The following is a 16,025-nucleotide window of genomic DNA, read 5'->3' as shown; positions in this document are numbered from 1 at the left end:
TCCTCTGGATGCTTTCACTCACCATGAATGAGTGTGATTCTGGGAAATGTGCCCCATGAACAGCGGAGGAAACCCCTAAATCCTGCATCGCTCCTGAGGGGATCTGTCTTTGACAAACGACTTCCCCGCCAGGGGAACGGAGCCCGCGGATCAGTGAGTGCCTCGAATTTTTAAAAAAAGGTGAAGGCGCGATCTTATCCGCCGGCCTCGCGAAGCTTCGGCACCGTTTCTTTTTTTACCAATCTCAAAGGAAAGGTCAGTGAGAAATGCTACTGCAGGTAATTCATCTGCTCAGGCGCTCTCCCGTATGATATATTGTTCTACATTAAGTCGTATAAAAGGGTGAAAGAGGATAGGCACAGCGGCATCAAATGGTAATTTCCTGTTGTAGCGGTGTAATAATGATTAAAACAAACCGTGTTTACAGTCCGAGGACATTCCCGTCTCAAAAGGTCACACGTCAAGAAGCCGCTGAATGACTGACACTGACAGATGCTGTCAATCCTGGTGGGGGTTAGACTGCCGGTGGTTAGCAGAGGGGCGGCAGGGGGGGGGGGGGCTCAGGACGGGAACAGACAGCTGAGAGGGCCCGATGCTCTCCAGAGCCCGAGCAGCTGAGACCACGAGGGCCCGAGCGGGCAGCGGAGAGCGGCCTCTGGGGCTTTTTGATGAGGGGGGCCTGCGGAGGAAGGGAGATGAAGTCTGCCGGCACACTTAGAGCTGTTCCTTAAGCTGAGCGGAAGCCATTACCCAAATCTCCGCAGAGTTGACAAAAAGCTGAGAGCAGAGAAACTGGCTTAAAGGCACTCAGCTAATAGAGAGCGGCGCTCAAAAATAGAGGAGAAACGTTTTGTTGGCTCCGTTCTGTATCAGGAGCAAACAACGCACAACGGCTGCACATTATCACAAATATCCGTTTCACCCGTAACGCTCCAAAAGAAACGGTTTGCGTCCAGCAGTTGTGCTATCTGCAGCAACAAGCATGGCGAGATTACACACACACACACACACACACACACACTGTGGCCGCGCGGTACCTGACTCATTGCATTTCGGGTCAACAATCTAACAACATACATTCGATTCAGGGGAAGCGTTCAGCGTGAGGACCTCCTGCTACACACTACAAAATCTTTCTGACTGATTTCCAGAGTCAGGAATGCTAAAAGCTCTAAGACATACTTCATGGTTGGGCATCAAAGGATCTTGGGGGTCCTCGAATGCTCAAGCTTTCATCTCCACTCCGCTGGTTAAGTAAGCCTTGAGTGAATGATGGGAACACTTCGCACAGGGAGAAAGGCAAAGCGCTTGATGTACAGCAGCGCCTCTTTTTTAAATAATTTTCGCATGAAAAAAACACGAGAATTGACTACAGCTGAGGCCGACATGTTTCCTCTTTGAAGCTCTCCCCGAACAGTCATATTATTAACACCCATACATGTTACACCTATCACAAACTACCCTCCCAGGACAGTCTCCGGAGCACCACAGGTAGCGTGGGATGTAAGTGATCTGAGGAGGGCCTCCCTGCAAACCAGACCGCCTCCACACAATAACTCACCGAGGGTCACGTCGAGCGCTCAGTTACTCTCCCACCGCAGAACATGACCTCTGTCGGCCAGGACCGCTCCACTGGGCCCGCTGTCCTTCCTCCTGTTAGCTATCTGAGCGGCGACATCTGTTTTCAGGCTTTTATTTACTAAACTTGTGCAAGAGCCGGTTCTGAAACTCCCAGGAGTCTCCTTGTTGGGTGTAAAGGGCATTTCAGCATCCGTAATCCATAAAATAAGGCATGTTAGACGTGAATGAGTGCTTCAAGGGTCTTTAAATGGGGTTGTCATATGGTGTAGTCGTACATTAGGGACACCGTCTCCCTTTACAGCCTCATCTGTGGACAAAGTCCTGAAGAAAAACATAATCAAGGCAGCGTTCATCCCGACGTGTTTTGTGAAAAAGAAAAGCACTATTATGAGTAATACCGGAAACCGTTTTCGAATCTTTTGATAGTATTTTCTTTAATTAAAGATTAAAATCACGTTTTAAAAGATAAAATACCTGCTTTACGTAGATAATTAAAGTGTCTTCATTTGCCAGATAGTCACTTCTGTGGTTATTAGCTTTCCATTCATGTATGTATGCAGTTTACAGCGGTGATACTAAAGGTTAACATCAACATTCTGACTTGTTGATCAATGCGTCATTGATTTTAGACAAAGATCGACAAGACGAGGCTTCTTATTTCTAGCCGACGGATGATTTTGCAGCTGAAATGACGACAGCTAGCTCGTGTTTTTCAACTGCGCTAGCGAGCTAATAAAGCTAACGTTAGCGCCACGGGATGTTTTATAAAACAAGGGGATGAACAAAGTAGAAATAGAAATAAAGGAAGTGAATTGTATGTGTTTATTCGTAGTATTGTGAATAAAATGAGGGGAAATGTAAAATGAGACTGTTATTTTGTTTTAACCTAGTTTGGTTACATCATTTGTTATATTTTCAAAGAGTATGTTTTTTATTTTATCTCTAGTAGATAAAAGGCTTTAGGGATGTCTAGTAAATATGAAACATTAAGGAAACTTTTTTTAAAGGTGTTATGTTCTCTGCAATGTTCAGTGTATCTTCCCCTGGTCAGCAGGTGTAAATCACCCTCTCCTAAATGAAGACAGTTCTCTTGACCTTTGACACGTATACGTCCATAATGCATTCACAGCTTAAGTTAGAGCAGATAAACTCACTTTACCTGTTTATTACATTTCTTACACTTTTCCTTGTGTTCAGGGTTTTAAGTAGAACTATTAGCTATTCAAGAGGAGCAAAGGGCAGATAATTACCCAGCATTTATTTGTAGGAAAAGGAAGTTAAGTAGACTGACATGTCAAATAAATATACCAGCAGACAGGGAGACAGTTTATGGGACTATTTCTATGGCAAAAGTGTTTTATCCCCTAGTGTTTTCCTAATTTATTATAAAGAAGGTGTGAAAGAGTTAAACATTTTTCATCATAACCACAGCTTTTAAACGTGTATGAATCATTGTTGTTGGGATCAGCAGCATCATCATCCACCGGCTCCAGATGGAAGTCTGTGTTGCAAAACAAAACAAGTATTATCTGTATGTGGGTAACGTGAATGATAATATTCCATTGACATCACTGACGTTCACCGAAATGCAACCGGAAAATCACAAATAGTATAATATAGTTAGATTACAGGTTTTCAGGATTTGGGACATAAAAGTGCATGTGTTAATAATACAATTAGAAGAATAAAATAACGCAATATTCATGCTGCAACAGCCAATCTTAGCACTTAAAGACGCTTCCCAGGATGAAGAGGCTGTCATGGCGGACCATCTGGACACCGGACCGCACAGAGGTGAAGGGCCGTTTTTCCAGGGCTGCATACTAAGGAGAAGAGATGACGCAAGATAGGATTTTCGGTGTAATTGAGTTGGGCTTTGTACCGTCTTTGTGAGTCCTCGCTGTTTAACCTGCTTCCGCAGTGCAGGACAAAGTCTACAACAGACATCTGAGACTTTGGACTGTGGGACAAAACGGGATCAAAACCTGCACCGACAGCCCAGGAATTTGAACCTGGGACCTGACGTCGAATGAATGTTCGGCCCTGGCGGGAAAACAACTGGATAATGAATCAAGTACTTCAGAAAGGTGCGGAGACAAGAGTCCCGAGGGGGAAGAAACGGTTCATCACAGCGCTGTCGTCCCTGGCTGACGTGACCACGGAGGGTCGGTAACCAAAACATGCCCCTCGGACTGTGCAGTAAGATAATGAGCGGAGGCGATCGGGCCGCCAGATAAGGGTGAAGAACTCTGATGTGGCAACACCGTCTGTTAGAGGAAGGCAAGCGTGTTGTTTTCAAAACAGGAGCACGGACGGTTACTCGTGGGTGCATGCGTGTAAAAATGAAACACAAAACAGTTGGTTTTTTGGGGGACGGTCCAGGTAGACATTCGCTACGGGTAATTATTGAGTGGGGGTGTATGAAAACACGGCATGGAAGCAGTGAGAATCCGAAATGCGATATACAGAAGAGTGAAACTGAATACGCGAGCAGGGTGAGCCGCATGTCCACAGAGGATTGGATCATCTGCCTCCTGTTGCAACAGGACGCACAGGGGGAGCGAGACATCGATATTTATTTTCAGCAATGTAAACAACATTTTTGTGTGTTTTGAAATCCAAACACACTCCTCCAACTACACTCCCAATTTGGAGGGGTCGCTTATCTCAAATCCTATTTGACTGCATAGACTATAGTGCCTTCTGTTTTCAGGGGTTCTAAGTTGTTGGCCATAAACCATTAATAGGAAAAAAAATTGCTAAATCTTTCTTTGGTGGCGTTACTTCTTTCTTCGTAATGATATTGTTTTAAATGCTCGCAATCTATTAATATATTTTGGATGAATGATGGATTTTTAGTCCAGACCCTCCTCAGCTATTTTCTAGAAGGTCAAAGGTCACGCAGCTCAATTAGTAAAAAAAGATTTCACAACCCGACCACTCGAGTGAGCTCTTATTATTGACCCTTTAAATAGGTTGACCTGTAAAAAAAAAAAAAAGGGTACCAATGTATCTTTTATGACTCAAAGTGTCATCATAAATGGAATTCACTCAGGGTTATCGTTTAAAAAAAAGAAGCAGAACAAGCGATGCAATAACACAGGATACACAATTGAAAAAGGCATTTCACTGTGTTTTCCACTAAGTGTAGAAAAGACGCCACCTTGAACGCAGACAACGAGAAGGCAGGTTCAACGGAATGGAAAAAGGACGACTGAACCAAAGCACGTTTAATTTCAGCAGGATGCGACCGGGTGTCCAGAATTAAATGCAAATATTTACCTCCAGCTCTGTACTTCCATTAAAAAAAACGGAGGTCGCTCTCCTCCGCGGGGATGTGCAGGTCAAGGAGACGGAGCGAGCGGGCGCACTTTGAGGCCGACGGGCGGCTCGCGGATCACGGCGGTGGCGAGGGGGAGATCTGTCTGACTTGAGTGTGAATAAAACATGCTGTGCCATGTTGGTAGCGAGCATCGAGGAGGCCTCTTGCATTATTCATGTGGAGTAGCAGGAGAGGGTGAGGTTTTGGTGGTGGTTGAGGATGGGTTTTTAAGAAGAAGAAGAAGAAGAAGAAGAGGAGAAGAAGAAGAGGAGGAAGAAGAAGAAGGAGGGGGAAGAGGAGAAGGAGGAGAAGAAGAAGGAGTAGGAAAAGAAGGAGAAGGAGGAAGAAGAAGTAGAGCATTAGGAAGAAGGAGGAATAACAAGAAGACGAAGAAGAAGAAGAAGAAAAAGAAGGAAGGAGAAGAAGGAGGAAGAAGAAGAAGAAGAAAAAGAAGGAAAGAGAAGAAGGAGGAAGAAGAAGAAGTAGAGCATTAGGAAGAAGGAGGAATAACAAGAAGATGAAGAAGAAGAAAAGAAGGAAGGAGAAGAAGGAGGAAGAAGAAGAAGACGAAGAAGAAAAAGAAGAAGAAAAAGAAGGAAGGAGAAGGAGGAAGAAGAAGAAGTAGAGCATTAGGAAGAAGGAGGAATAACAAGAAGACAAAGACAAAGAAGAAGGAGAAGAAAAAGAAGAAGAAGAGGAGGAAGGAGAAGAAGAAGGAGGAGGAGGAGGAGAAGAAGAAGAAGAAAGAGGAGGAGGAAGAAGAAGTAGAGCATTAGGAAGAACAAGAACAAGAAGAACAAGAAGAAGAACAAGAACAAGAACAAGAAGAAGAAGAAGAAGAACCCAGCTCAGTCCGAGGCCGCTCTCACACACCACGATCACCCTCCTTAATATTGCACTTGATGTCACAACTGGATGGTTGTGACATCAACATCCACCTGGGCTTCTAATAATGTCAAATGAACATTTAATTTACAAAGCATGAGCAAAGGAATATCTTCAGCATCATTAATAAGCCAATAGATTTAGCCATCTTCAACAGCAAGTCAACACCATTCTACTGAGGGCTGTAATGGGACAGAGAGTGATGAGGATGGGGTTCGGCTGTCTCCACCGTCGGTGTCTTTATCCTCGGCCCACTAACCCCAGAGACGGGGTTCTCCCAGAAGAGCTGAATCAGTGTTTTCCCTCTGCAGAGCGCAGTGGGGGAAATGTGTTCCAGTCAGCAGCTCTTCTTCTTCTCCCAGTCAGGGAGAGGCCGGCAGACAGCGCTGAGAGCCAAAGCTGATGCTACTGCACCACCTGCAGGCTCACGTCCACAGCAAGTGTGTGTGTGTGTGTGTGTGTGTGAGTGAGTCAAAAAAATGGATCTTGCCATTATTATATTTTTTTTTTAAAGGATATTTTGCCAAAAAAAATCTTGCTGGAATACTTTGATATTTATTTGGTGCAACCGCCATTGTCGCTGCACAGGATGTCGATTGTGACGTGATGTCACACCTCGTGTTTCAAATGTTAAATACAAATAGCTGCAGCTGTAGTTGCCGGCCTCCATTCATTCCTCGTGTGACACGCCCTGCAGAGTTGTAGGTCAGATATGAGAAGCTGCTGGTGCTGCACACGGCAACCAAAATGCATCTTAGTCCTGAAATCACACCGTGAAATCAGGGGAGATCTTTTGACTTCCACTCCATGCAGGTGAAGCGATCTGCTAGTAGTTGCCTTTACAGTATTTAAAGAAATGAACTTGTGCTGGAAACAAGGGCAACTAGAACGGGCACTCTGTAGAGCGCATACCTTCGCATATCACAAGATTGGGCATTGAATTATGAACATGTTGGCATTAGTTGCATGCCAATTGGATAAAAATAAGATTTTTACCTTTTTATGACCTTGACATTGACCTTTGACCCGATCAATCCCAAAATGTAATCAAATGTTCCCCGGATAATAACAAATCATCCCACCAAATTTGATGCGATTCGGTTTAATACTTTTTGACTTATGTGAATAACACGCACGCACGCATACAAATACACGGTGATCAAAACATAACCTTCCGCATTTTCAATGCGAAGGTAATAACATGTTATAACCCCACGTGCAAAAATGTGTTTGGCTAAAAAGTCTTATTTCAGCCGCACATCTTTTAATGCCCCCTTTCTAGTAAGTAAGATAATCCTGAAGCATGGGAGAGGTGTAGAGGAACAGCGTGACTGGTGCCAACAGGGCTTGATTACAGTAATGTGAACGCTCAGTAGCAGCTGGAGCTTCTCAGCTAAAGTCAGCAGCAGCACTGACACACCCTCCCTTCCCTCACTCTCACACACACACACGCACACACACACACATACACACTCACACGCACACACACAGCCTGGTTGATAATTCAATATAAATACACTCCATCACTCTTTGGAGGGAAACACTGTAGAGTCCAAAGAGAGTATCCATTACCTAATATATGATTTGGGAAAATATGATCAGTGAACATTTTCCAATCAATAAATCTCATCTCTAGTTCCATTATTCTTCTGGCCTGGGAGAGACGTACATATTTCATTGATTATTTCTAAATGTGAGTATATCGTGAACACATTAAAGACACAAACACAAGAAAACGCATGCGAAATACATTTAATTTCTAATTTTAAAATTAGTTTTCATGCCACGAGAGTGAGCAGCTAGTTAGAGTGAGAACAAGGGAGAAAACATCAACCCCGTTCTGAAATCATTTGGGTGTCAGAAAACAGGCGAGGAACAATTACACGCATCAATTCGTCGTATCTCATGACTAATAACATCAAATAAACCCGTCATCTTATAAGCAGAACATAATAAAGTCACAGAGAGCAGCACACATCACATGATCTCAAAGCATATCCACTTTGACTCTCATGTCTGTACGATGATTAGCCGATGTAGCTGGAGCCAGGATGGAGGTTAGCTTAGCATAAAGACGAGAAAGAAGGGTAAAGAAAGAAGGATGAAGAAAGAAGGGTAAAGAAAGAAGGATAACGAAAGAAGGGTGTAGCAGGCCTGCTGCCGCTACCTGTGGGTTTCCCCCTCCAGCACCAAGGATCAGCCCCGAACCACGAGGTTTGCTTGAAAGACATGTTTATTTGGTCTCACACACACACCGAGCAGACCGCAACACTACGCGTCTGCTCACTCTCCCGTCCCTCCAGCTCTGCTGCCCTTTTATACAAGCGGCTGCTGACTGATTGTCAACCAGCCAGCAGCCGAGGCCAGATTGGGGACAGCTGCCACAAAGGGGAACGATTGATGGGTAAAGAAAGAAGGGTAAAGAAAGAAGGGTAAAGAAAGATGGGTAAAGAAAGAAGGGTAAAGAAAGAGGAGTAAAGAAAGAGGGGTAAAGAAAGAGTGGTAAAGAAAGATGGGTAAAGAAAGAGGGGTAAAGAAAGAAGGCTAAAGAAAGATGGATAAAGAAAGAGGGGTAAAGAAAGAGGGGTAAAGAAAGAAGGGTAAAGAAAGAGGGGTAAAGAAGGAAGGATAAAGAAAGAAGGGTAAAGAAAGAAGGGTAAAGAAAGAAGGGTAAAGAAAAAGGGGTAAAGAAAGAGGGGTAAAGAAAGAAGGGTAAAGAAAGAGGGGTAAAGAAAGAGGGGTAAAGAAGGAAGGATAAAGAAAGAAGGGTAAAGAAAGAAGGGTAAAGAAAAAGGGGTAAAGAAAGAAGGTTAAAGAAAGAGGGGTAAAGAAAGATGGTTAAAGAAAGAAGGGTAAAGAAAGAGCGGTAAAGAAAGAGGGGTAAAGAAGGAATGATAAAGAAAGAAGGGTAATGAAAGAAGGGTAAAGAAAGAGGGGTAAAGAAAGAGGGGTGAAGAAAGAAGGGTAAAGAAAGAAGGGTAAAGAAAGAGGGGTAAAGAAAGAAGGGTAAAGAAAGAAGGGTAAAGAAAGAAGGGTAAAGAAAGAGGGGTAAAGAAAGATGGTTAAAGAAAGAAGGTTAAAGAAAGATGACTTCCAACACTGTGAATGCTGTATGTCACATTATGTTTTGTTTGATTCACACAGATGACAAAATGTAAAAATGCTAAGTTGTAGTTTTCCAGCGGCTCCAGCTAAGTACGCAGCCTGCTCCTAACAGCCCATAAAACCACAATTTGTTATTTTTACAGCTCGGTTATGAGCTATAACGAGTTATTGGTGAGCTTCAGAGATGCTGGTGGTATTATGTTTACCTTCGGGCGGAGCCAGGCTCACTGTTTCACCGCGTTCCCGGGCTTTATGCTAAGCTAAGCTAAGCTAACCGGCTGCAGCTTCCGAAAAGGAAGTCGAGATTATGTTCCTTTACATTCCCTGCACCTGTGTGACATCACTTCCTGTGTCTTCCTGCCACTTCCTCTCTGCTGTATCAGGGCCTTCAGCTCGCTGCTAACTAGCATTTAGCATGAGGCCCGATGTTGACGTCAACATCCTCGTTACCTTCGCATTGAAAATGCGGAAGGTTATGTTTTGATCGCCGTGTATTTATTTATTTATTTGTATGCGTGTTACTCGCATAACACAAAAAGTATTAAACCGAATCGGATGAAATTTGGTGGGATGATTGGTTATTATCCGGGGACCATTTGATTAGATTTTGGGATGGATCGGGTCAAAGGTCAAGGTCAAGGTCATGAAAAGATCAAAATCTTCTTTGAATCGCATGAAATTTGCGAAAAACTAATGCCAAAATGTTCATAATTCAATGTGCAATCTTGTGATATGCGAAGGTATGCGCTCTACCGAGTGCCCATTCTAGTTTGATTTGTTTTCAGTTGAAACAGTCGAGTCTAAATCAAACATTTATTAAACGCTCAAATCTTTATCGATAAAGCACAAACGGATTATAACAAGTGTCTTGTCTTGTGTTAAGGTCGAACACAAGACTTCCTGTTTCCAAGAATAAAAAACCTTTTAGCCTGAACAGGACGACCACGAACACACAATAACCCGGTGACACCGCACCAGAGGATTTCACACACAGCCCGGCCTCTCATTTGAATGCCGTGCCGGTCGGGGGGAATATTACTCAGTGGCAGGATGGCTGGAGACGAACCTCGACTGTGCAGAGCGTGACCACAGTTGCACAGTCATCAGGACTCTGAGCCATGATTTATGGTTCCACACAACGACAGAAAACGGTTGACTCCCTTCAGGACCTCCGCCTGAGAAAATTGCAATAGGGTGTATCAGAAGTGCAAGTGGAAGTGAATGTGGGCACGACAGTTCTGTGTACGTGGACGAAAAAATCTTGATGTCCGAGTCAGGTTTTAATCTTAGAGGTTATTCTTAAAATTTGAATCGGAGCACTTTTGTTGTGATTAATGGACGAATAGCTATAGCTGTATTTTATAAGCTTGTAGCTGATGCCTTAGTAACGGTTCATGCGTTAATCATTAAAGCTTTGTAGATTGTAATTTATTGGAAAATCTGTAAAAACTAATTGTAATCAAGCAGATATGTAAGTATTATTATATTAATGTTTACAATATCATACAGTAATCTTCAAAAATCGTAAGAAATCTTTAAAAACAAACCGTATTTCAGTACCACTTTCTACGAAAACCTAAATCTAAAAAAACAATACTTTAAAAGAGGTAAACAAGTTTGTCAGTGGTTAATACATGATTTTTTAAAATGCTTTATAGATTTTATAAATACTTGGGAACATTATAAAAGGCGAGATATTTTAATATCACTTTTGTACTTTATAATAATTTAACTAATGTATGTATTCAGGGTTTAATACTTAGTTGTTGTCCTTTTATGCAGTTCTTTGGTCCCACTAATTTAGTTTGTCTGTGTTTTTTATTTTTTATTTGTATCTTAGCATTCTATTCTTCTCTGTAGAGCACTTTGTAAACTTTGTTTTTAAAGGACTTACATAAATAAAGTTATTATTATCATTATTATTATTATTAATTACTTTACTGGACAGTGAGAAAGGACAGAAAATATGTTTGTAAAATGCCATAAAATATCTTAAATATAAACAACTAAAAACCTAAATAAAGTCATAAAAATGTTTAAAAAGAAACACAAGACGTGTAACTATTTATGTCTCTTCAGTCATCCATGCATCCTCACCACTGGTACCTAGAAAACACCAGCTCTGAGGACAGGGGCGCTGATGGAGCTTCACTGGGTCTGGACTCATTGTGGGGGGCAAAAAATAAATTATAGTGGAACAAATAAAAGATACAAGCACATTAGACAATTTTCCTTCTTGAGGAAATGATTCTGATTAAGGGGAATGGGATGGAAAGTTTCCAGACTTAGTTAAAGGGGAGGTCTGTACGGGTGTTTGTCCTCAACCACCTGGGGTGGACATTATTTTGGGCGATGACTCGGTTGGGGTCCGTGTTTGAGCCGTAACCCAGTTGCCGTCGTCCGTCTTGCAGAAAGTCCAGAAGTGGAACAATAAGGCACCAGCCCCTCGTCAACTGTCACTCCAGAACAGGTGTGCATCACTAAGAAGCTGAACTCGTCCCATCTTCGCCTCGTCATCATTGAGAAACAAGGTTGGCCAAGACAACACGTCTGTTGGTGAAAGTTCATTCCCACTGCTTATGTTCTCCGGGCCCTTTTTGTCACATTAAGATGTGATGGATGGAAGCTGCTCCGCCACAAGCAGGCTGTGATTATCCTATTTGTTTTCATCTGTTTTCACAAAAACATGACTTATGAAAGATGTGGCATTGAAAGTGTTAACGCAAACAAAAGAAAATACGTCGCAATGAATATCTGTCAGCCTGACTCAAAGTATGTGAGCGTTTAAAAACAATCGGAAAGCAAATCTCATAGTATGTCAAAAAAAAGTCGCAGTATAGTAAATAGTAAATTCTGGAAAGCAGAAAAAAGTTACATTAATTTGCGCTGTCTTGATTACAATTTTTGCGAAATTACACTACTTGATATTTTATTGTTTAAAAATACAAATTGTTTCTAACATCCTCACATCATCGCGTACCCTTTTGCGTTTGGTATTACTTTTTTTTATTTTGCCTCCAAACCATCACGCATACACAGTTCACATTATAATTCTTGCATGTGAGTTTCAAATTAAATATAGTTTGCATTACTTTAAATCTGTGTGGCCTTCCTCTTCGTCAAGCTCACGTAGCCATGGCGATAGAGTAGTATGCTAATAAAATGTCATAAGTGTAGTATTCCATTAACTCCTCATGAAACATGTCAAACTAAAAGTATTGTATGTCATACACATGTCATCGTATAGCAGGTCATTAAAATATCAGAAGAATGTCATGAAAATATTATGAAAATGTGATAGTATCAGTATAATTAAATGTCATAGTTTAATATGTGTCATTGTGTATAGTAAATGTAATTAAAAACCTCAGTATGTCCTAAAAAATGTCGTTGTATAGTATGCCATGAAATACGTAATAAAGACGTCACAGTATATTACGTCATATAAAAGTCAGACTAGTATAACATAGTAAAGATTACATAGTATGTCATAAAGAAAATGTGGTGTATAGTATGTAATAGAAAAAAACATAGAAGGCCAGAGGACAACAAGTAATAAAAAATACTATATATTGCAATATTTATTTTAGATTCTTATTATTTATTAAATATCACATTAAATATAAAATTAGTGGTTCCCAAACTCTTGCAGGGCCAGCCAAATAACGTCCCACATATATATCCATATCATTCTATTCTGAAATAGAGATAAATGAAGTTATATAAGATATAAGTATGTTTTCCTTCAAGATGACTGTTGAAATAATTTCAAATCAAACCCCTGACTGACTATTAACCGACTCATGTACGACCTCAATCTGAACGACCTTCAGCAGTCATTTGCAAAAACAAAAACAAAAAAGGCAAAATGTGGTTTTGTTTGATTTGAGCGTTAACAAACTTAATTCCTCAACACAGATTGTGTTACAGGACTATTATGAGCAGAAGTTCACGAAAAACTAAAATAACTTCAAGACGTTGGCAGTATTTTAGAGGAACCTGTGTGAAGCAACGCTTCCACCGTCTCTCGGTTCCTGGTGAAGCTCGGACGCTTTGCCCAAGTGAACTCTGCTATCTGCCCAACTGACGGAGATTACAGCACGCCGGGTTCAGTTTCTCTGGCTAAGACTCCCCCGATTAAAGCAACGTGCAGAAGGAAGTGGGATTTCTGTTGGGGGGGGGGGGGGGGTCACATCTGTGTGTTGGTGTGGGAAAGGGTGGCAGGGTGGTCTCACAGGATAGCCGTTGTCTTTCTCAGAAAAAAAAGTGAACTTGTCTCACCCGAGAGACGGATGAGCAATGTGTTAGCGCCTTGTGGTTTACGGACAGTTCTCAGGCTGCCGGGGGGAATAAGAGAAGAAACTCTCTCCTCAGAAATAACTGACAGTTATGCCAGTTCACTGTAAGAGTCCCAATGTCAAACTGTCAATGCGTCAGTGGGTTTAAACCAGAAAACACAAGGCCTCAAATTCAACTCAGGAGCGTTGTGAGGCCTATTTCAGGGGGGCTTCAGGGGTGACCTGTAAGTCCAGGTAGTCACAGAATGTCGGTCGTTGTGAACGATTGTTAAAATGTCTCCATTGAGCGAGATTCTAAATACAAGAAATATCCATCGACATGTCTCTATTCTTTGCATAAATATATATTAGAATATATTTTTTCCATTGAATGATGTATTTGACATTGAACTCGTTCATCTTTATCTCAGTGATGGTGTCCAAATGAGCATAACATATCACTATGGCCCTGAAATTAGATAGAAATGGATATCCGGGAGCCCCCCCCCCCCAAAAAAAAAATTGCCTTGTGCAAACATAACCAGTCATAACTCTCCCCTTTCTATGAATCCCTGATTCAACTCATTTTTAAGGAGACAAACGTTTTAAACCATTTCCATCGCTCCAATTTCTTTAATCGTTTGTGTCATGCGCTGAAATACCGTCTACGTTTACACCTCGGCTTCTTTGTGCCCGTCATCCCCGCGTCGACAATGAGATCGATGACTATTTTCATCTGTCCGCGACCCACCTGCTTAATAACCGATCAATAATTCTACATTTGACAGTGAAGAGTTTGGTCGAACATCGTTCTGACAAAAATAAAATGCCCACTTTCTTGTCGTTTCTGGAGGATTTCAAACATATCGTGGCCTCGCTGAGCAGATAGAGTTGCTCGATTTTCATAAAGACGGTTTATTCGCTCTCTGTATGACAACTGAGCAACACATTTATAATCAAATACTAATTTATGTTATATTGATGTTTTTTTAAACTATTCGTACAGACAGGTGTCAAATCCAGTGCAGCAACATAACAAATCCAGATGCTTCCGTATAGGGGTCACTGGATGGTTTAACGAGTACGAACACGCCACCATTAATATGCGCAGTAACACACGTGAACGTTTTAGGAATCAGCTTCCCAAACGGATCAATGCGGAAAAAAATTTAAACACTTATTAACGAAATAAATGCAAAAAAAAGCTAATTGCAGCATGTTTCATGCATGGGATGTCATTATTCTGCTTTAAATAAACTCACGATGAACATATCTGAAAATCCAATAAAATAAAAAACACAACAGCTGATTCAACTTGAATAAAATGTGTGTCTGTCTCTCTCTCGCTGCAGATAACTCCAAGTGAATAACAGCAGGAACAGCTAGTCCATCAGATTACTGTTGTTAATGAATTATTTCATCATTTCTCTTTGTTTGTGCCTCTTTCATCTCGTTCTGTGTGTCGTTTGTGTGCTACAGCTGCACCGTGACGGGGTCGGATGTGCACAGTGTGTCCACCTTCTTCACATTGTGCATCCCCACCAGCATCGAACAGCACACCTTCATTAATCGCATACAAGTATGAATAGCCTTGGAAATGAACGGGAATCAGATAATCACGATATACAGTGGGTACGGAAAGTATTCAGACCCCTTTAAATTGTTCACCCTTTGTTTCATTGCAGCCATTTGCTAAAATCAAGTTAATTTTATTTCTCATTAACGTACTCAGCACCCCCATCTTGACAGAAAAAAACAGAAATGTATACGTTTTTGCAAATGTTATAAAAAAAGAAAAACTGAAATATCACATGGTCATCAGTATTCAGACCCTTTGCTGTGACTCATATTGAACTCACATGCTGTCCATTTCTTCCTTGAGATGGGTCTCCTCCTTCATTGGAGTCCAGCTGTGTTAAAATAAACTGATGTGATATTTCAGTTTTCCTTTTTTTAATAAATTAGCAAAAATTTCTACATTTGTTTTTTTCTGTCAAGATGGGGTGCCGAGTGAACATTCATGAGAAATAAAATAAACTTTTTTGATTTCAGCAAATGACTGCAAGGAAACAAAGAGTGAATATTGAAAAAGGGGTCTGAATACTTTTCTTACCCGCTGTATAAAAAGGGACGCAGAGAGTGAAATACAATTTGTTCGCAATATTCACAGATTTTAATCCACCGCTTTGAATCTTTCAGTTTTAATCTGTAGCAGCCATCTTGGTGTAAAGTGGACGTTTGGTGCACTTTTTTCGAATTCGATCACAATATTTTCAGGAGTTCTTTGTCTGCAGACACGCCTCCAAACACACAAAAGAAAGCTTGACTCTCCGTCCGGTTAGACTCAAACGCACCTCCCTGAGAGAGCTCTCCATCTGAATATCAGAACCGGGAGGTCAGAACAAGGTCATCGCTGCCCACTAACAAGTTGTCCTGCCGACTAGCGGGCAGCTTTTCTTCTTCTGCGGCTGCAGCATCATCTACGACCACATCGAAGCTGCATTGATTCGTTGGAGAGAAACTGCAACACGAGCTACGGAGGCAGCACTTTCACATATTTTACCACCTTTTCCCTCAAGGACTTTAAAACCCACCCGACATTAAACCACTTTGTTCCCTCCCTCTCGTCTCCTTCCCTTCCTTCCCATGTCAGCGCAGTAATGCTGCAGAGGACACACCCATCCTCACTCTGCCGCCTCTCTCGTCTTTGACCCTGAGAAGCTCTCCAACGCCGTGCCGATAGTGCTGCAGTGCCCACCCAGGAGAAGCCCCCCCCCCTCACTCTAGAGCACGGCTGAAAGCAGGAGAAATAAAATTAAAATAAGCAGAAAGGTTAGTGGACTGAAAAAGAACTG

This window comes from Pseudoliparis swirei, chromosome 16, assembly GCF_029220125.1.
Source record: "Pseudoliparis swirei isolate HS2019 ecotype Mariana Trench chromosome 16, NWPU_hadal_v1, whole genome shotgun sequence".
Lineage (NCBI taxonomy): Eukaryota > Metazoa > Chordata > Actinopteri > Perciformes > Liparidae > Pseudoliparis > Pseudoliparis swirei.
This window is presented reverse-complemented; position numbering follows the sequence as displayed.